This window comes from Leucopleurus acutus (genome assembly GCF_964270905.1).
Source record: "Leucopleurus acutus genome assembly, chromosome: 2".
Taxonomy (NCBI): domain Eukaryota; kingdom Metazoa; phylum Chordata; class Mammalia; order Artiodactyla; family Delphinidae; genus Leucopleurus; species Leucopleurus acutus.
Window position 1 is genome coordinate 3,655,654 of NC_139143.1, and position 23,454 is coordinate 3,679,107.

A 23,454-nucleotide genomic window follows, 5' to 3' on the forward strand; every position below is an offset into this window, starting at 1 on the left:
TTTTCGTATCTGTCGCTGAATTAGCATGGCCTGTCTTCAGTTTGGGGAAGTAGCAATATTCTTCCCTCTTGTTGCTAGGGTTTGTGAATCTGACATATGATTATGAAGGCCTGGAATTCAATCATAATGTTCTAACCCCCCGGGGTGTGTGGCAGGGCTATAAAAAAGGTGGAGTTAGAGGTAGACAGGTGATAAGAGTCCATCACATGCTGCCTTTGCTCGCGACTAGGGATGCTTTAGGAGATTCATTTGAGGATACTGTGCGTGCCGTGCTGGAACAGATAAAGGACTGACTGTCTTAGAAAGCAAGATGAAGCTCCTTCAGAAAGCCCCAAATCCTACTTCATAGGAGAGTTTCCAGATCTATTTTATATCCTCTTTCTCTGCTGACTCGTGTTCTTTCAAGTGTTCTTCAGTCCCTGAGAATGGTTTTCTTTTTGAGTTTCCTCTTGGGTTAATTTTTCATTTGGCCTCAGAGCATTACTTATCCTCCTTAATGAACCAGAACAGAGGAATATCAGCCTGAGCTTTTCCGTTACAGATGCACTCGCCTGCATTTGCAGTGGATACAGTTAGTGATAGATTCAGGTAGGGACGTAAACCCAGCACATCCCTCCTGCCCTCCATGACACACTCAAGAAGGGCTTTTCTTGGACATACATGCACTTATGCTTTTCACAACACTCCCTCCTCCCCTTTATCTCTGCAAAAGGCCTAAAAGTACAACTGAAAATCGAGTTTGGTAAAAATCTGCATGGTCATCTGATGCTCTATGCACATAGAATTACACTTAAATCAATATTTATCTGCTTCCAACTTCTTACCTCTGGTCTAGTAGTTATATGAGATTTAAATGAGCATGAATAGATCTTTGCCTTATCATAGGTAATACCTTACTGAACCAAGAAAATACCAGGGATAAAAAAAAACCCCAGAGGATTGACAAGGAATATAATTTTAAGTAGAATAGATAAAATTAAGACAGATAATATTGGAGTCAAGGGTACAAATACATTATAGAAAATAGAAATATTAAAAGCAAAATATAAAAAAGCACAGAAAATAGCATGCCTTTATCAAAGTTTACTGGTTAGAAATCTTTTAAAAAATAATTTTATAAAAGTCTAATTTTTGCTTAATTTTTTATATTATTTAACAAGAGATTGTCATTTTCTTATTAAATATTGAGTATGATGGAAAGCCTAAGTGAAATTCTTACTCTATGTACCCCCATCCCAGTTTTCATGGAAAATTAATTTTCTTTCAAGTTCTTTTACCTTCTGGTCTACCCTCTTATATAATGAAACACTGGCTTCTTCTAGATTGCCTGACTTTTTAAATAAAAACAGCTTCCCATTGACCAAAATTCTCCTAGAGGTAAAAACACCAGAGTCAGTTTGAGTGAGTTTTTGCTCCCATTCTACCCCAGGTGGAGTAATTGAATTGATGTGCTGTGCGGCTTCAAGGCAGTCACATTCCAGGATGTCTGATATTGCTATATGGTGCTAAGAGTCACATCCACAGGCATCCTTTTCACTATATCTTCATCTCTGATCTTACTTATGCCACACTCATTACTAATTCACTCCTGGCTGTACCCAAACATTTGCATATTCTCAGTTTTTATCTTCCCCTCCCTTTAAGAATGCCCATCATTTCCCATCTTTGGTTATTAATGTAACTCATTATAGGCTTCTCCAGCTGTCCTCAAAATGTATGCTGAATAAGACATGAGGAGGAAAGCTTAGAAAAAATAGCTTTCCAGTCCAGGCAAATCATTAGAGGAATTTATGTCAGAAAGCAGAAGAAAATTTTCCATACTGTACAGTTAGCTTTGTTACTTAGTCATGTGCACTATAAAGTAGAGAAATGATACTTTTATTCCAATATGATTATCAATCATTGCATACATTCAGTTTCAGAAACTGATTCTGCATTCAGAATTTTATTTTCCTAATGATGGAATTAAGGAAAGGAAATTTTTTCCCATAGAATTCTATTGACCTATTATAAGGATTTTTAACTGTTGCAAAAATGTCTAGTTCTTTTATTAAATTCAACAATTTGCTTCCATTTGTATATATGTATAGATGTACAATTGGTATATGTACATATATGTAATAGCATTCATGATAAGGACATGTAATTTTAGGTGATGACTTGTTTTACAATATCTCACGGATGGTGCCTTATACAAAAATGTTAAAGAACTAGAAAACGTGGGGCTACTCAATGCGTCCTTCATTGTAAAGTGATTATTACTGCCTGTCTTCACAATCAACACAATTGCATATGGTGTCATTTCACTGGATATTGGAAGACATCAATATCTAGACCCATGGCTTTCCTCACCCAATGGTTAATGCCAGAAATTTCAGTGCTGGACTCTCCCTTTATTTTCCTCTCTAGTTTACCTTTCTTTCTATTCATCTTCTTTGTTCCTTTTTCCTCAATGCCTGTCATCCAATCATTTACTTTTCATTTATTCTTTTTTTTTAACATCTTTATTGGGGTATAATTGCTTTAAAATGTTGTGTTAGTTTCTGCTATAAAACAAAGTGAATCAGCTATATGTATACATATATCCCCATATACCCTCGCTCTTGCATCTCCTTCCCATCCTCCATATCCCACCCCTCTAGGTGGTCGTAAAGCACCTAGGTGATCTCCACATGCAATGCAGCTGCTCCCCACTAGTTATCTACTTTACATTTGGTAGTTTATATATGTCAGTGCTACTCTCTCACTTCGTCCCAGCTTCCCCTTCCCCCTCCCCATGTCCTCAAGTTCATTTTCTATGTCTGTGTCTTTATTCCTGTCCTGCCCCTAGATTCATCAGAACCACTTTTTTTTTTTAAGGTTCCATACATATGTGTTAGCAACGGTATTTGTTTTTCTCTTTCTGAATTACTTCACTCTGTATGATAGGCTCTAGGTCTATTCACCTAATGACAAATAACTCAATTTCATTTCTTTTTATGGCTGAATAATATTCCATTGTATATATGTGCCACATCTTCTTTATCCATTCATCTGTCGATGGACACTTAGGTTGTTTCCATGTGCTGGCTATTGTAAATAGGGCTGCAATGAACATTGTGGTACATGGCTCTTTTTGAATTATGGTTTTCTCAGGGTACATGCCAAGTAGTGGGATTGCTGGGTCATATGGTAGTTCTATTTTTAGCTTCCAAAATTATGTTGAATAATAGTGGTGAGAGTGTGCAACCTTGTCTTGTTCCTTATCTTAGTGGAAATAGTTTCAATTTGTCACCATTAAGAAGGATGTTGGCTATGAGTTTCTCATATATGGACTTTATTATGTTGAGGTAAGTTCCCTCACTGCCTACTTTCTGGAGGGTTTTAATTAAAAATGGGTGTTAAATTTAGTCACAAGTTTTTCTTCATATATTGAGATGATCATATGGTTTTTCTCCTTCAATTTGTTAATATGGTTTATCACATTGATTGATTTGCATATATTGAAGAATCCTTGCATTCCTGGGGTAAAACCCACTTGATCATGGTGTATGATCCTTTTAATGTGCTGTTGGATTCTGTTTGCTAGTATTGTTGTGGAGAATTTTTGCATCTATGTTCATCAGAGATATTGGTCTGTAGTTTTCTTTTTTTGTGACACCTTTGTCTGATTTTGGTTTCAGGGTGATGGTGGTCTTGTAGAATGAGTTTGGAATATATTTTGGAAGAGTTTGAGAAGGATAAGTGTTAGCTTTTCTCTAAGTGTTTGATAGAATTTGCCTATGAAGCCATGTGGTCCTGGGCTTTTGTTTGTTGGAAGATGTTTAATCACAGTTTCAATTTCAGTGCTTGTGGTTGGTCTGTTTATATTTTCTATTTCTCCCTGGTTCAGTCTGGGAAGGTTGTGCCTTTCTAAGAATTTGTCCATTTCTCCCAGGTTGTCCATTTTATTGGCATATAATTGCTTGTAGTGATCTCTCATGATTCTCTATATTTCTGCAGTGTCAGTTGTTACTTCTGCTTTTTCATTTCTAATTCTGTTGATTTGAGTCTTCTCCCTTTTTTTCTTGATGAGTCTGGCTAATGGTTTATCAATTTTGTTTATCTTCTCAAAGAAAGAGCTTTTAGTTTTATTGATCTTTGCAATAATTTCCTTCATTTCTTTTTCATTTATTTCTTATCTGATCTTTATGATTTCATTCCTTCTGCTAACTCTGGGTTGTTTTTTTTTTTCTCTAATTGCTTTAGGTGTAAGGTTAGATTGTTTATTTGAGATGTTTCTTGTTTCTTGAGGTAGGATTGTATTGCTATAAACTTCCCTCTTAGAACTGCTTTTGCTGCCTCCCATAGGTTTTGAGTCATCCTGTTTTCATTGTCATTTGTTTCTCGGTATTTTTCGATTTCCTCTCTGATTTCTTCAGTGATCTCTTGGTTATTTGATAGTGTATTGTTTAGCCTCCATGGTTTGTATCTTTTGTGGGTTTTTTTTCCTGTAATTGATATCTAATCTCATAGCATTGTGGTCAGAAAACATACTTGATATGATTTCAGTTTTCTTAAATTTACCAAGGCTTGATTTGTGACCTAAGATATATCTAGCCTGGAGAATGTTCCATGAGCACTTGAGAAGAATGTGTATTCTGTTGTTTTGGGATGGAATGTCCTATAAATATCATTTAAGTCCATCTTGTTTAATGTGTCATTTAAAGCTTGCGTTTCCTTATTTATGTTAATTTTGAATGATCTGTCCACTGGTGAGAGTGGGGTGTTAAAGTCCCCTACTATTACTGTGTGACTGTTGATATCCCCTTTTATGGCTCTTAGTATTTGCCTTATGTATTGAGGTGCTCCTATGTTGGGTGCATAAATATTTACAATTGCTATATCTTCTTCTTGGATTGATCCCTTGATCATTATGTAGTGTCCATCTTTTTCTCTTGTAATAGTCTTTATTTTAAAGTCTATTTTGTCTGATATGACAATTGCTACTCTAGCTTTCTTTTGATTACCATTTGCATGGAATATCTTCCTCCATCCCCTCACTTTCAGTCTGTACGTTTCCCTAACTCTGAAGTCCGTCTCTTGTAGACAGCATATATGTGGATCTTGTTTCTGTATCCATTCAGCCAGTCTATGTCTTTTGGTTGGAGCATTTAATGCATTTACATTTAAGGTAATTATCAATATGAATTTTCCTATTACCATTTTCTTAATTGTTCTGGGTTTGTTTTTGTAGGTCTTTTCCTTCTCTTGTGTTTCCTGCCTAGAGAAGTTTCATTAGCATTTGTTGTAAAACTGGCTTGGTGGTGCTGAATTGTCTTAACGTTTGCTTGTCTGTATAAGTTTTACTTTCTCCATCAAATCTGAATGAGACCCTTGCTGGGTAGAGTAATCTTGGTTGTAGGTTTTTCCCTTTCATCACTTTAAATATGTCCTGCCACTCCCTTCTGGCTTGCAGAGTTTCTGCTGAAAGATCAGCGTTAACCTTATGGGGATTCCCTTGTATGTTATTTGTTGTTTTTCCCTTGCTGCTTTTAACATTTTTTCTTTGAATTTAATTTTTGATAGTTTGATTAATATGTGTCTTGACACGTTTCTCTTTGGATTTATCCAGCCTGGGACTCTCTGTGCTTCCTGGACTTGATTAACTATTTCCTTTCCCATATTTGGGAAGTTTTCAACTATAGTCTCTTCAAATATTTTCTCAGTCCCTTTCTTTTTCTCTTCTTCTTCTGGGACCCATATAATTCACATATTGGTGCATTTAATGTTGTCCCAGAGGTCTCTGAGATTGTCTTCAATTCTTTTAATTCTTTTCTCTTTATTCTGCTCTGCAGTAGTTATTTCCACTATTTTATCTTCCAGGTCACTTATTCTTCTGCCTCAGTTTTTCTGCTATTGACTCCTTCTAGAGTGTTTTAAATTTCGTGTATTGTGTTGTTCATCATTGTTTGTTTGCGCTTTATTTCTTCTAGGTCCTTGTTAAATGTTTCTTGTATTTTCTCCATTCTGTTTCCAAGATTTTGGATCATCTTTACCCTCATTACTCTGAATTCTGTTTCAGGTAGACTGTCTATTTCCTCTTCGGTTGTTTGGTCTGTTGGGTTTTTATCTTGCTCCTTCATCGGCTGCGTGTTTCTCTGTCTTCTCATTTTGCTTAACTTACTCTTTTGGGGTCTCCTTTTCGCAGGCTGCACGTTTGTAGTTTCCGTTGTTTTTGGTGTCTTCCCCCAGCAGGTAAGGTTGGTTCAGTGGCTTGTGTAGGCTTCCTGGTGGAGGGGACTGGTGCCTGTGTTCTTGTCGTTGTGGCTGCATCTTGTCTTTCCGGTGGGCAGGGCCACATCTGGTGGTGTGTTTTGGGGTGTCTTAGTATGATTTTAGGCAGCCTCTCTGCTAATGGGTGGCATTTGTGTTCCTGGCTTGCTAGTTGTTTGGCATGGGGCGTCCAGCCCTGGAGCTTGCTGGCCTTTCGGTGAAGCTGGGTCTTAGCGTTGAGATGGAGATCTCTGGGAGAGCACTCACTGATTGATATTACATGGGGCTGGGAGGTCTCTGGTGTTCCAATGTTCTGAACTCGGCTCTCCCACCTCAGAGTCTCAGGCCTGACCCCAGGCCAGAGCGCCAACACACTGTCAGCCACATGGCTCAGAAGAAAAGGCAGAAAAAAGAAAGAAAAAAATAATTAGAAAATAATAAATATTAAAAAATTATTAAAATAAAAAAATAATTTTAAAAAAGAGAGCAACCAAACCAATAAACAAATCCACCAATGATAACAAGCGCTAAAAACCATACTAAGATACACATAAACGAGAGAAACAAGTTAGTCACAGACAGCAAACCCCAAGTCTACAGTTACTCCCCAAGTCCACCTCCTCAATTTGGGATGATCCCTTGTCTGTTCAGGTATTCCACAGGTGCAGGTACATCAAGTTGATTGTGGAGCTTTAATCCGCTGCTCCTGAGGCTGCTGGGAGAGATCTCCCTTTCTCTTCTTTGTTCGCACAGCTCCTGGGGTTCAGCTTTGGATTTGGCCCCGCCTCTGCGTGTAGGTCACCCTCAGGCATCTGTTCCTGCCCAGACAGGATGGGGTTAAAGCAGCAGCTGATTAGGGGGCTCTGGCTCACTCATGCCCGAGGGGGAGAGTGGGATACAGTAATTATAATTGGAGTGCAGGGCCAACCTGCGGTGGCAGAGGTCACCGTGAAGTTGAAACAGCCTGAGGCACACAGTGTGTTTGCCAGGGGGGATCTGTCCCTGGATCACGGGACCACGGCAGAGGCGGGCTGCACAGGCTCCTGGGAGGGGAGGTGTGGATAGTGACCTGTGCTTGTACACAGGATTATTGGTGGCTGAAGCGGCAGCGTTAGCATTTCATGCCCATCTCTGTGGCCCAAGCTGATCGCTGTGGCTCATGCCCATTTCTGGAGCTTGTTTAGGCGGTGCTGTGAATCCACTCTCCTTGCCCACCCTGAAACAATGGTCTCTTGCATCTTAGGCAGCTCCAGACATTTACCCGCACTCCCTCCTGGCTAGCTGTGGTGCACTAGCCCCCTTCAGGCTGTGTTCATGTCGCCAACCCCAGTCCTCTCCCTGGGATCTGACTGAAGCCCGAACCTCAGCTCCCAGCCCCCGCCAATCCCAGCGGGTGAGAAGACAAGCCTCTCAGGCTGGTGAGTGCGGGTCGGCACCCATCCTCTGTGTGGGCATCTCTCTGCTTTGCCCTCTGCACCCCTGTTGCTAAGCTCTCCCCCGTGGCTCTGAAGCTTCCCCCCACCCACTTCCCATCTCTGCCAGTGAAGGGGCTTCCTATTGTGTGAAAACTTTTCTCCTTCACAGCTCTCTCCCAGAGGTGCAGGTCCCATCCCTATTCTTTTGTCTCTGTATTTTCTTTTTTTAGCCCTACCCAGGTACGTGGGGAGTTTCTTGCCTTTTGGGAAGTCTGATGTCTTCTGCCAGTGCTCAGTAGGTGTTCTGTAGAGTTGTTCCACGTGTAGATGTATTTTTTAAAAAAATTTATGTATTTATTTATTTATTTTTGTCTGTGTTGGGTCTTTGTTGCCGTGTGCGGGCTTTCTCTGGTTGTGGTGAGCGGGGGCTACCCTTTTGTTGCAGCGCGCAGACTTCTCATTGTGGTGGCTTCTCTTGTTGCGGAGCATGGGCTCTAGGCACACGGGCTTCAGTAGTTGTGGCATGTGGGCTCAGTAGTTGTGGTGCACGTGCTTACTTGTCCGCGGCATGTGGGATCTTCACAGACCAGGGCTCGAACCCGCGTCCCCTGCATTGGCAGGCATATTCTTAACTACTGCACCACCAGGGAAGCCCCTGTAGATGTATTTTTGATGTATTTGTGGGAAAGAAGGTGATGTCCAAGTCTTAGTACTCCGCCATCTTGAAGCCCCCCCCCCATTTATTCTTATATTAATCTTTACTTGTTCACTCAGTGAAAGCCAGGAACTTTGCTAGAAATACAAAGACAATACAAGTAAAGGGTTTTATATGTATTCACCTATAAATTCTAGTGGGAAGATGTTCAACTCGAGCTGATATCAGTAACTGACTCCTCAGTATGACCAAAAGTACTTAAGAATAGGATTTGAAAGGGGGTTATAGAAGGATAGGAAGGTTTGCGGTGGTTGAGTGGGGAAAGGAACACCCAAAGTGGCAGCAAGTAATGAATTTCAAGATTAATTAACCTCATTAATCCACTGTTTTGTCCAAAATCGGGCCCATATTAGGAAATCTAGATTACTTGACTTTATTGCAATCAGTTTTCTTTTAATCTTTTAAAAAAATCATTTAAAATACATATGTATTTATATTTTTTGTACTGTTTAAATATAAATATATATATATATATATATATATAAAACTGGCATTCCCTGGAGAGAATTAATATATATTTACATATAATTTTTTTCTTCATCCCCTCCAGGAAACCTCAGTTATCCAAGTTTAAGACACAAATCTTTGGATTTCTAGGCAGTCTTTCCACTTAACATTACTATCTCATGTCTATTTTTTATAATGACTATGCATTGCTTCCAAATAAAAATAAAAATGCCCGACTTAGCATCTAGGAAACAGCAATCTTTCCCTTTTGCTTAACTGGCAAAACTAAAGCAATATTTTGCAAAGACTGACCAGGTGGTAGCTTGGAGGATGACTTGGAGAGAAGGGAAAGTGGAAATGCTGAAGCTATAGCAAGACCCATTTTTCTGGACTTTGTATCTCCTCTTCTCATATGCCCCCTGCCACCTCTCTCAGGCGGATGCAACGGCATTTCCCTCTAGTCTCTTTTAGCACGTAGAGATACACTCTGTAACTCCAGGTTCTGTGTTGATACTTTATGTCTATCTATTTCTTTATATATGCTGGTCCTTGATCCACATAAGAGGTTCTAAAGTATTAATTTTAGATTATGGTAGTGGTCATCAGGAGAATTTATGAAACGAAACGAACTTGGCATAGATTGTGAGGTAAGACTCTACAGAACTTGATACCGATTATACAGAGGCGAGGCGGAGGGCAGGAGTGGAAAATTAGGTAACTTCTGTGCATAATGCGGAAGAGTGGTGCCGGTAGCAGGAGTCGGGACAAGGTATTTGTTGGAAAGATCTCAATACTGAGCTGGACACAGCTCTTTGCGGAAGAGGATTAACGGACTGTTGTGAGGAGGCAAGATTTAGGGGTGACAAGTGCAGGTGAGCCTTACATCCTCAGGTCAGGATTTCTGGGCGCAGAGCAGAGCCCAGGCCAAGGCCGGGCAGCCTGGACCCCAGACCCATGCGACCCCTCCCCAGGCCCCCGCGTCTGCGCTCTGCTCTGCGCCGGTGCCTGGGTTGTGGCCACGTCTCTCCGGGGACCGTGGGGCTGCAGGGGGAGGGCTGTGTTGCCCCCATACTGTGGGAGGCCCCGGGCCTGCCCCCAGGCCCCTAAGAGGTCCTAGGGGGGCCCTGGGGTGGGTGAAGGAAGCCCTGGCAGGGCCAGCTGTGCACGGCCCCACCCCTCCGGAGCCCAGCCAACTTGAGCCGTGGCCCCAGGAGCCCTGCCCCATGGGCCAAGCCCTTACAGAGTCCCGCCCCTCAGAGCCCTGCCAACTGGAGCCCTGCCCCCACTGAGCCCTGCCCTGCGCCGCAGCTGCCCTGCCCCACTTCCCAGGGGCCCCACTGGATGTGGAACCCGGGACCTTCCTCAGGAAGTCAATGGAGCAGAGCATAGACTTCTTCCTGGGTGCCCACTCCTCCCACTACCTCCCCCAACTGCCCCGCAACCCCTCCTCTTGGTGGCCACCTGCAGAGGCAGCGCGACCAGGCAGGGGCAGGAGATGCGGGGTAGGTCCTTGTCCCCCGCACGGCAGCCCCTCCTCTTCCACCTCAGCCCTCTCACCTGGCCCCCACCCCAATCCTACCACCACCAAGGGGGCCACAAGGAAGAGGAGCAAGCAGAACAAGTCAGGGGCCCAGAGGCACCCACCGGAGGACGTGGCAGAGGCTGACAGCCGGGGGCCGGAGTCAGGAGACCAGGAGCTGAACGAGAGGCCTGAGTCGTGTGGAGCGGGGGGCCCAGCAAGTCAGGGACCTGCTCATCAGGCGTAGGAGGCTTGAAGCCAGAGGACGAGCCAGGGCTTGGTGGGTGGGGGCTTTGGGTGTGGAGCTGGTCTTCAGGTCTGGCTCATCTGTTTCTGGGGCTGATGGGGGGGAAGTCCCTCCGTCGCTGCTTGCCTCTACTTCATTTCAAATTCCTCCTCCCCTCCCCTCCCCTCCCCCTCCCCTCCCCTCCCCTCCCCCTCCCCTCCCCTCCCCTCCCCTCCCCTCCCCTCCCCTCCCCTCCCCTCCCCTCCCCTCCCCTCCCCCCTCCCCTCCCCTCCCCTCCCCCCCTCCCCTCCCCTCCCCTCCCCCCCTCCCCTCCCCTCCCCCCCTCCCCTCCCCTCCCCTCCCCTCCCCCCCTCCCCTCCCCTCCCCTCCCCTCCCCTCCCCTCCCCTCCCCTCCTCTCCCCTCCCCTCTTCTCTCTCTCTCTGGTTTTATCCTCGTCTGCTCTCCTGCCCATGTCTGAATTTGGTTCCTCCCCCCTTCTCAGAATCCAGAATCATGGAATGTTTGGTCCTAATCAACATCAACATCCCTCAAGGAACAGCTGAGGAACTGAGACCACCGGGGAATTCAGGGAGCAGGGTAGAGCTCGGAAACCTGGTCTGTTGAATTTCCAATCACTGCTTTCTTTCCAGTTGTTCTTGCTGGGGGTTAGAGAGGCCGTGGGTTAGAATAGGGAAGCAGGGACAGGAAGCTAGGCAGAAATACTGTAAATTATCAAAAGGACAAATATGCTGGCTGCTCTGTGTAAGGCAGGGAGGGTTTTCAGAATGGACCCATAGAGCATAAGCAAAAAAGTAAGCCAAGTGGCCTTGGGGTACTACCTTTTGGGGTGAGAGCTAAAAGGTGGTCAAGTTCACCTGGCAGATGGTGAGGAAGGGCAGCATGGAGGATGGCCATCTTGGGAACTGGGCGTTCATTTTAGCTCTGGGAGGAAATCGGTCTTTGTGACAGTGCTGGGGGAGGGGCTGCATCTCAGTGAGGGAAGGTGGGACTGATCTTTGAGGGGTTACAAGCAAAAATAAAACGAAGGGTTTCTTCTGGGGAAAAATGCAGATTAGTGCAGAGAGGATGTCTGTCATGGAGCTTTGTCGTGGTGAGCTACAAAGAGGCCATGTTCAGCTATTAATTTCAAAGCTGGCTTCTGTGAGTTCATTGTTCATATAATAAAAAGAGGACTAAGTCACAACTACGTTGGAAGATCATCACTATTGTTGTTTTCAGTGACTTTCCATATTCTAGACTTTGCTTGATTTTCAAATTCATAATATATTTACTATTTATAAAGGTATTAGCATGGCCAATATTAAATTTTAGTACTTCCCCTCTGAAGATGAGGAAAATTAAATTTAGAGATGGCAGGTCATTTTTCCAAGATCACTATCTACTTATATGGTAGAACTTTGATTTGAGAAATGAGAATTTTGTGTCTGAATAGTGAGTTTTATTGTTTTTAAATTTTCTTTAAAAATTAGTAAGCCACACATACATGCTAAGATCTATTTCCCTTCACAGCTCACAAGTTTGTATTGATTATGTGAAAATATTCGAAAAAATAGTCACTTGATAATACATTATTATTAAATAAGAATGCAAAGGTTGCAAGTAGTCTCAATTTTTTAGGTATTAAACTCTTTATAGATGGTAACTTTATAAAACTGTTCTATCCACTTCATTTCTGAGTTGAATGCCACAAATGTTTTGTTTTCCATGCCAAGGTTCCTGGCTGCAAATGGCAGACCAGTGCCTCTCATGGGAAGTGGTAAAGGCAAAAACATTGACTTGATTCATCGTAGCTCACAGAACCGATGGCAGAGCAAGAGAACACATTACAGAAATTTGTATTAGAAATAATTGAGGCAAAGCAGCCAAGAAATCAGCAGGTGTCACCACTGGACTCTTGCTGCCTTATTGCTCCCAATCCACCATTGTCCCATGAAAACTTCGGGCTGACTCTTGATCCCTACGGTGCTTCCTTAAGATTCCAAGATCTGATCAAGAGCCTAAGCTACAAACCAGTCATTCCTCCACCGACAGAGAATAAATAGAATCGTTTCCTTCCGTTTGGCTTCTAGAGTGGGAGTTAGGACCCTGCTTTGACACCATTTGAAGATCCCCATCAACAGAGAGAGCGCTTGCATGTTGGTTGCCCACATCACAAAAATTTTGTAATGCAGTTGTATGTTGAGGCCTTTTCTAAGCAATAGCTAAGTTATACAGCAATTTCACTGAATAGCTTGGAGTAACACAGCTTAGTAGAGAGAAAGTCTAACATCTAAGTCTCTTGACCTTCCTTCCTTTTTATCAGGTCGCCATGTTTATCCATAGCTTTATGAAACACAGGAAATATAATTAATACCTATTACAGTGCCTGCTGTGGTACATGTCGTTTAAATGCTCCTCCATTTTTTTTTTCTTGTCTGCTTTGAGTGCTGACTTAAGAAATGAGTTTTCTCATGAATTTGCTTTGAAGATTATTTTTTATTATACTTTGAATATAAATCATTAAAAATGACATATGTGAAATTGTCACCTTGTATTCATGGCCAGTGTAAGCTTAGGTCAGTGAATAAAACTTGGAACAAATCAACTGTTTTAGGCATTAGAGCAGACATCTGATTTCTGTCTTTGCCTGTGAAGAAAAAATGCTAAGTTTCTCAATTTGAAAAATATAATGCATTCAGTAATCCAAGAAAGCTGAAATTCAGGTAAATTCTGCAGTTTTTCCTGTTCTATCCAACACAAAATAATCGTTTTATCATAGTTTTGCTCTTCTTTGCACAGAAACGACTTTAAAAAGAACCCTCAAGGATGGGATTAGTACACTCAGAGAGCCCTCTTACTCTCTTCCTAGCAGGTGAAGATAAAATGAGAAGTTGGCAGTCTGCAAGCAGGAAGCAGTCCCCCACCAGACCTGACCCTGCTGGCACCCTGGTTTCGAACATCCAGCCTCCAGAACTGTGAGTGATAAATTTCTGTTGTTCATAAGCCATCCAGTCTGTGGTCTTCTGCTATTGCAGCCTGATCTAAGACAAGGAGTCATTTGCTTTTTCTTTCTTTGTTTCTTCCTATATGGATATCCACTTACTGCAGAATCATTTAGTTGAAAGATTATTTTTTCCCCCACTGAATTGTCATGGAACTTCTGTTATAAACTGTAAACCATTCTGGTGTTCTCTGTTGTGTTTCATAGGTTTATTTATATACATATTCTGTCTTAATGACTGTTGCTTTACAGTAAGTCTTGATATCAGATAGTGGAAGGTCTCCAAGTTCGTTCATCTTCAAAATTGACTTGGCTATTCTAGGCATGTCCGTATAATTATAGATTATAATTATAATTATAGATTATAATTATAATATAGACTTTTGCTCATTTTGTCTCTTCTGTTAGCTGTTTAAATTACATTTTTATTTTCATGGTTTGAAATGTGTATCCTTGACTTCTTACAATCTCCCTTCAATTAGAATATTGACTACTTTTTGAATGATGTAAAAAAATTTTAAAATGTTTCACTCAATTTACCCACCCACAGTTTTTGGTATTGTTGATATATATTTTATTTCTTCTTATGTTATAAACTCACAAGGCAGAATTATCACTCTTGCTTTAAAAGTCACAGTGACATATTTCTCCACAAGTTTACCTTTTCTGGTCTTCCTTTCTTCTGGAACTTTCTTCTTCCACTTATTATCATTTCATTTCAGTCTGAAGGAACTCTAAGTAATTCTTATGGTGCATGTCAATTGGCACATATTGTTTTAGTTCTTTGTTAGGTGGTGAGGTATCTGAAAATAAGTTTATATTGCCTCCGTTTTTGAAGGATGTTTATTGAGGGGTTAGAATTATAAAGTGGCAGATTTGCACCCCTTTAGGCCCTTAGCAGATGTAATTTCATTGTCCTTCTCCTAGGTTTTATTGTTTATCTTCAAAAGTTAGTCATCAGATATAACGTCACATTTTAAAAAGTAGCGTGTCATTTATCTCCATCTGCTTCTAAGGTCTTGTCTTTGGTTTTGGTTTTCAACATTTGAATGTTGATGTGCCTAAGTGTGTTATTTTTTTTCCAGTTTTCATTCACGGGGTTTCCTGAGCTTCTCGAATCTGTGGGTCAATGTGTTTTCATTGCTTTAGGAAAACTCTTAGCCATTATCTCCTCAAAAACTACTTTTGCCCATTCTCTTCCTCCTCTTTTTCTCTCTTCCTCACTTTGCATATTTTCTATTTATCCACCATCTCATGTCTTGTAAGTGTTTATTCGAGGAAAGACATTGTTATAATCACAGAGGCTTCAGATTGTATATCCTCCCCAGAAAATGTTCTCCATTTTTTTGTGTTACACATTAGTAATTAAGCTGCATTGGTTCTGTGTTGCAATTTTAGTAAGAATTAGTCAATTTATGATTTGTCTCTATTCCTGAGATTAGACCATTAGGACTATGAATTTAGAGCTGTCAGGTCTCTCTCTTCAGGTGTGAAAGACCATGGGAACTTTAGTTATACTCTACAGAAATGGGAGCAAAATGCTTTTCTCTAATCTCCTTATATATATATTTATTACAGGTTATTGTGAGGAATTAAATGACCTAATGCATCTAAACTATTTAGCAGTGTTTGACATATAGTACATTTTCAAGAAATGTGAACTATTATTGGTTGATTGTAGATATTATCCTTTCAATCTTATATGACTTTAGTGAGCATCCTTTCCTAGAGATTTAGTGAGCTGCAGTTTGCTTGCATCTGTTGGCACATACAGATGTAATTATGCTGAGTATATATATGATTATGTAATGGATGACGTCAGCTAAAAGTGATGTCCAGAGCTGGTCCTCGGCTAGGGCTAACTGCTTTCCCAAGATGGTGACCACAGTATCTTCCATCTCTTCTTCTTTTCCTCCAACGTGACTTTGACTCTCCTCCCAATGAGGAGACTTTTGGGACTTATTTTAACCAATAAATTATGGCAGAAGCAATGCCCTGGGCTTTCTGAGGCTATATTATAACAGGTTCTTAAGCTTCTAATTTGTGTACTAGACAGAGTACTGACCCTTTAGACCTTCATGCACGTGTAAACAGTCCAACTGCCCTAAGGTTGCCCGACTGAGGGATCACATGGAGTTTCTGAGACCACGTGGAGAGACAAGCTTCTCCAGCCCCAGCTGTCCCTGCACTGTTCTGCTCTAGTTCCAGGTGCTGGCTGACTCACCCCATGAGAGGCTCTGAGCCAAAGCCACACTTTCAAGTTCTTCCCGAGTTCCTGATCCATAGACACTGTGAGGCACGATGAAGTGAGCGTGGTTGTTCTGAGCCAGTGTGTGATGGAGTGACTTCTCAGCGCCAGATAACCAAAATGAGTTGTCGAGACGCTGTCTCTGCCATGTACTTTTCTTTGGCACCGTCCACTCTCCGCCCAGACTTGTTCTCCCCTCCTAACAGAGGGACAATATGCGGTCCTTCACGTAGTCTTGACCTCTTAATCCTGCTCTGCCCAGATCGTGCCTGGACTTCCCCACATACCCTGAAATGAAACTGGCTCACTGGAACTTGCGAGATAATTGACTGACTAACCGAGTAAACGAATTTTCCCTAAAGACTTTATGGTTATTGATATCTTAATACGTGTCTCTTTCTAGAGAGGCACATTCATATCTTTTAAAAATCTTCTAAATTGGCACTCAGAATAGATTGACTAATGTTTGGATTTTGGATAGAGTGAAGATCTTTTGAGGAAAATATTTATAAGTGTTGAAGAAGGAGGTGTGCAATGTTGCAAGATGTTCAGGACCTGAAAAATCACCCTATATGGTCTCTGCCTATAGCCCATTCTTTCTTTTATCCCTGAGTAGCTAAAATAAGTAATGTGATGACATCTCATTTTGCTGTGGGTTCTTAATCTGAAATCGTAATCAATGGTCAAAATGTTTGCAAAGTATTCCAAATCCCTTGTATTGGAATCGACCTAATAATGTCAAGATATTATTGGCATTACATAGGTTTCTGTATGGTGAGGTTCAAATCAACACTCTAGGCTTAGTTATATTAGGAAAGCTAATGTATGTAAGCTAGAGCTAATGTTAATCTGATTGTCAAAACTAATTAGGCTGAAATTCTCAATTGTGAACTTCCACTAAACCACTGAACCAATGCTATCTAAATTGGAAGTGTTTTTTTTTTCTCTCTCTTAATACAACATAGAAGAGACTCATGAATTTTTCATGTTACTTATGGTCATCTCTGCAACAGAGTGTGGGGTTCCAACCTGACCTGCAAAGTATACCTGCAGCATGTTAATAAAATGTCTTCTTTTTACCTAGGCCAGAGTCTAATGTATATGTGACTTCCCAAAGTGGGAGTAGATAAGCCAATTAATTGGTGTCACACAAATATTCTGTGGGGTGTGCCAAGGTAGTGCTCCAGTAGGTCCCATGGACAATCCAAGGAGTTTCTCTTAGGATCGCCAAAAGGATGCTAGACATTCTCCCATCTGTTCTTGGAAACCCTTTGGTCCAACAACTGAAAGGGAACTAGGAATCTACATGCCACCTATTCCAAAAACTCTTTCTCTGGGCTTGTGGTTTAATCACTGTTATTTGTGAACAATGCAAAAAAATGTTCTCTGGTTTTCTGGTTTTCTGGCTGGGCTTACTGAGCCCTTCCCTCTGTCCACTGACTTGTTTCCTGGTTTTCAAATGTATCTCAGACTCTCCACCTGAAAAAGAAATGAAATATAAATGCACACATATTGGTAACACTTCGCATGCACTGCTTATACCTCAGGCTACACTTGTAGTTCATTCTTTTGTTTTAATATCACCTTCCATCCATGAAAAGTTTTTGCCACTCTTATGACTTTTTTAAATTGAAGTGTAGTTGATTTACAATGTTGTGTTAATGTCTGCTATACAGCAAAGTGATTCAGTTATACATATATATATATATATATATATATATATACATTCTTTATTTTATGTTCTTTTTCTGAAATTTTTAAGTTAAATGTTGATTTCTCCATTTATTTCTTGTGGGTGTTCATTCCATCACAAAGACCTATTTTTTTTGCCTTCCGAAGTGCTCCTTTACCCTATCTTTTCTTTTTCTACATTCACTTGCACTGTCCTTATCTATGCCCAGCATATAAATATAAGAACCGGTGTGCATTTTATAGAAAGGGAATCATTACTACCATTGACTACATTCTATGTTGTGTCAACCATATTCAGAAATGACTCTGAAATGTGTGAAAAAATTAGGGTCTGCGTTAGCTCATTGAGTTGTGAACCTTTTCTATGCTGTTAACTGAACCGTGTGATGAGGGAATATGATAGCTTGCCCCCCACCAGCCCCATACACACACACACCACCAGCACCTTTGTTGGAGATGATCACATAGTTAGTGAGGTTTTACTGTTTTGGGAGGTTTGACTAAAATTATATTATAATTCAGCTCAGGCAAATGGAGAAATAAACAATTTATTTTAATAATGTACCCAGAGTTTGGACATGAAAAGAAATAATGAAACCAGAAAAAATAACTTTTAAATTTCTTTTTGTCTATTTCTTTAAAATATTTGCAGTGGCGTTATCTATAAAGATGTATACGGTAATAGGATGTAAGTTATTCCTTCAACAGTTTTATTTTGAGTATTTTCTAAAATTTTTATTTCCTCAATATTATTTTACTGGATGATTAATATGATCAACTTCATTTACTGAAAATTAAAGAGTTAGCATGATAGGAATTTCAGAGTAAAGAGACAAAACATTTCTTGAACCTCACAAGTATTAAATATGCCTCAAAGGCACAAAAGAAATTCTGTGGCATGAAAGTCTCAAATTTCAAAATGAGGTGGCATGCATTTTATGCTGGAATGTTCATTCTATAATCAATAATGCATAATTTTTATTCATAATATACACAAACACTTCTTTCCTGCAAATAATGGAGCCTGAGACCAAGATCTCCTAAGTGTACACCAGTCCGGGATTTTGTTTGGTCAGAGAGTGGTCTGTCAGGTTTTGCCCCATAAAGTCTGTTGAAGACATACAGTTAACAAAGGGATTTTTCACTTGTACATAATGGGCCAAATACAACCCCCCATGAGCCTCTTATATTATGTTTCTTCTTGAGGCTGTTCCTTCTGTTTTCTTTTTTCCTTGGTTGGATTTGCTGGCATATAAAACAGCAGAGTTTCAACATTCTTTGTGACGAGTAATCCTATTAGTTTGGGAAAATGATTTTCCTGAAATTTGGAAACCAGGATAATTTGCTTCATGTCACCTTTCACACATGCCATATTTAATCACAATGCACTTTTTAATTGCCATAAAATAAGAAAGGCTTTCTGTCTTTTTTTTTTTTAAGTGTCCCTTTATTCTAACTTGGAAGCTTAATTAGTCCCGATTGTATTAAAATGCTTTGTTTTTGCTGCTTTTGTCAGGGAAGAGTTAGAACATGATGCTTGTCTTGGTAGGTCACAGGCTGAAGAGGCCTGACCCGGGGAATCAAACGTCTGACCTGGCCTGACCCTAACCTCTACTTAAAATCAAGTCTTTCCTTTTATTTAAAAACAGAGGTATACTTTCCATGTATCTCTTTTTCCCCTTGTCGTAGCTGCTAAGAAGCACCCGTGGCTAATCATTTGAGAACTTGGAGTGGGAAAGGACATTTTCCAATCTTCTCAGTTTGGGGAATAGAGTCTGGGTTTGATTTACTCATGTTTACTTAGGGGAAAAAAAAAAAAAACCAACTCCACTATGTTGTCTACGAATTCTATATAAGAGGAAAGCAACCAAAAAAAAAAAAAAAAAATCCAGAATTAGATGAACTGTGGGCTTTCCCTCCACCAAACATGAAACTTAAACACTTATCGTAAATACATCCTTATATTGAATTAAAAATTATTTCTGATGAGACAAAACATTTGGAAGACATATTAAACATGACAGTTGGTGGAACCTTTAAAACAATGTCAGTTTTCTGTTGGGAATATAGGAGACTGGATGCGCTCAACTAATAATAATACTATTAATCACTTTATGGTTTTGTGCTCTCACTTCTGAGTCAAATGATCAATACCCTTAATTTTAGTCTTGCTTTTATTGTTTGACTCTGTGATTCCTTTTTCTCTCTTTGTATGGTTGTTACAGTAAATTTAATTTATGACTGTGTAGGGCAATGTATCGTACAGGTCATATCCTGTAATAGTTCATGTGGAGAATTCCCATGGAGTTATTCTGTGAGATTCAATTTCATTTTTACTTTAAACGTCTTTCCTTTATAAGGGCTGTAGGAGGCTAGCTAATTCAGTGCATCCAAAATTACAATGTACACAGCTTTTATTCACTCATTTAGGCAGGTAGTATAACTCTGTAGACTTGATAAGTAACCTCAGGGGCTTCTTTTTACCCTAAATTCAATCATTTGTACCTTTTAAAATAAAAGCTCTTTAGTGCCTCACATTTTGAATATCCCCCTCCCCGTCTCTCGTGATCATAGCTAGTTCAATTTAGGAACCAGGAGAGGTTTTATCATGGCTGTCAAATCTCTCCAGTTGTGATATTTAGTGTAACAGCCAAATGTCAACCTTAGTGCTAATGTGGCTTTAATTTTTTGAGCAAAGCACATTGCTGTGCTGACATTTTCAAGTTCAAGTGTAGCAGACACAGTCAAGGTTAAGTTGTTTGTGGAGCAGACATACCTCTTCAGCCTGTGTTACTTTGGCCATGTTGATTTAATCACAAACAGAAGAGAGAAACCCAACTAAAAACACCCTTGAAGATGAAAGTGAGTGATGAAAAATGTCTCAGAATGAAAATTGTCTTTATTTCTCAGTTGGCCTATGTGAGGTGACTACAAGTCAAACTTCAAATACACAATTAAGCCTAGATGCACATGCTTTGATTTAAAATTATTGAAATGCTTCAAAATCCTAGAGGGTTCTCCAACTGGTGAAGTATAGAAGCTCTGAGCCATGTACAGAGCAATTTAAAATTATTCAAGCTCTTCAAATTTTCCAGAGTGCTTCAATTTGGAAGTTATCAGGGTTCCAGGAATGTATAATGCATAGAAATTTGAAGCTGCTGAAAATGCTCTTTAAAAAAAAAAAAAAGACATCTGGGCATGTGCAGATGCTGAGGAGTAGCTTGATGTAGAATTGTCTGAGTGCCTCAATCTGTAAGTGAATCCTGTCCCAATCTCTCAGCACACGTTCAAACCTTTCATACTGCCCTGTTCAAAATGCGGGAAGCAAAGAGGAAACCATGTCTTCACTGACGGACAAAGGGGTAATGGTTCAGGAATTCAAACATTTCTCAAAAATGTGCTATGAGATTCTTGGAGAGATGACTTGTAATACGGGGAAGACTTATCCAAGAATAAAGCTGCTCGAAGCTTTTGGTCACAGCCTTTCTCATGCTAATTTCACACTCTGCGGTTTGGAAGCTGGATGCAGGAACCCTAGTCGACTTTACTCCCCTTGACCGGCCCATGTCGTCCCACGTGGATGTCTTTTTGGCCCATTTTCTCTCGCTGGTAGCTCAGGGATGAAAACAGTTTGAATCTTGCATGCCAAGTCACTTCATTTCTACAGTGCTCAGAAGGACTCCGAGGTCATGTGAGGTCTCGGGGGCAAACGAGGGTCATAATTGATGCTGTCACCATGGATGACGGAGGAGGGACATTTGGTACCAGGCAGACGTTTCCTGTTCGTGCCCTATACACGTCCCAAGGCATCTTCAAGATCCTGTTCAGGTTACACTCTTAAGTCTTCCAAGTGTATTTAATGATTTTTTTGGATTACAGTATTTGATCTTTGTCAGCATTTTTACTGCTTTAAACTTTTAAATGTTAGAATCATGATCAACACTTTAAAATACATTTAAGTTCTGTGTTATATAAGACACTCAGGTGGTCATTTATTTTCTGTTTCAGCAAAGTCTCATATTAACATATAGAGTAGTCATAGAGAACTTCCACATGTATCAAGCTTGTTGATTTTCCTGGTCTCCTGTCTGCCCCTTTCCTTCTTAGCTGTGTGACCTTGGGGAGGTCGCTTCACCCCACTGGATCCCATTGGCTGTATTTGTTAAGTGAAGGGTTAGATAAGCTGAGCTCCGAACCTCCAGCAATTGCAGACGTGATCATTAATGCTCCCTCCTCAGGTACTGAAATGTCAGATGGAAACAACCACAGATCTCTGTGTTGTGGGAAGATTCTCCAGCTGAGGGATGGAATTTCTGAGCTATTGTCCCCATCGCAGCAGGTGCACTACTGGCCACTCACTGTGATTTCAGAGGCTGCAGGAAAGCTTTCCGTTCCTTTTCTAAATGCTCTGTGTCCACCCACTGATGCTGGTCATTCCTTTAGGCTGGAACAGAAGTTTTATTTCCTAAATTAAAAGAAGGGGGTGCTGAAAAGTGGAAAGAGCAGAAGTTGGAGGGGCAGACAGACTTAAATCTAGCCCCACTACTCACTATTTTTACAAAGTTTCACATATTCATCTCTGAGCCCCAGATTCCTCATCTGCAATATAGTGCTAATTACAGCCATCTCATGGATTTCTGAGGCGGGATAAATGTGACAGTGTGCCGAAACTGGTCCAGCACCTGATAGACTCAATCGTTATCTCTTTCCTTTGCCCTGTTCTTTCAATGAAAATAATTTTATTTGTATCGTAAGTGAGGAAATTATAGTTGGAGGTCCAGAAATGTGTGCAGGGTTAGACTGAGGAGAGCTCAGGATATCCATCAGGATACTCCATCAGCCATGGGGTATCCTGGGAAGGCAGGGAGTTGGTGTTCCCGGATCTAGAAAAGTACAATGAAAGTGGGAAATCTCCCACATCTCTAATAGTGTGAAAGTCACTGTTCATAGTGATCGAGAAAATTAAAACAGTAATTTATAAAATTAAAATAGCTTAAATGAATAAAAGAGCGATATTAGTTTTCAAATTGATTGTTTTTTCCAGTTTAGGGTGTTCCCCCCTTAGGCAGTCAAACCAGCCACATCCACTTTGGTGGTGATTGACAGCCACTCCCTTTTCAACACAATCTTGTGCACTCACCAACACTTGGAGTCTGGAGGAGGACCACAGAGTGTCTTTTTGCTCACCTGCCATTTCTCAGTGCTCTTCTCCATCCTTCCTCCTTCCTTCAGAGCCCGTGAGGGTTCCGGTGGGAGGGAGTGTCCAGAGTTCACTAGTAACTAACTCAATTAACAAATTTAGACATTTTGATACTATCTTGAAATGATAAAGATACATTCCGGAGATGCTCAGGTTTGAAAGAAGACATTTTTTATTGTACAACTTTCAACCTGGTCCCATCATCCCATTATCAGATCATTGCTCTGAGATAGACTATAAATGAATAGTTTTATAAATCTCATATCCCTGTGAACAGTATTGTATTCTTTGGACAAAATGTCATAGTTTGCTAAATTATTACATTAAAACAAGTTTTTTTGGTAATGCTGTCTTGGCATTTTTATTTTATTTTATTTTATTAATGAAGCAGAGGTTTCAGAAGATGAAAATGGCCTGGGACTTTCTTGACGTATGAGAAACACCACCTCCACTACCCCAGATCTTCCTCGATTTCTTTTCTGTACTTTATCTGGGAAATCTTTGCAGGAGGGTGAGAAGGGCAGATACAAGGGCAAAAGAGGTATCTATTATGGGGACTGACCTCAGGGAAACAAACAAACCTTTAGTCAGGGCATCATTTTGCCTCAGGTTGGACCAAAGAATCTGCAATGCCACTCATACGCTTATTCTCTCCTTATCTGTCACAGCTTTTGGGTTATGTCAAGGGTGGAGCTGCAAAGGACATTTGATTTGCTATAAAAAGAGAGGATGGATCAGTTCCTATAGAACAGACAT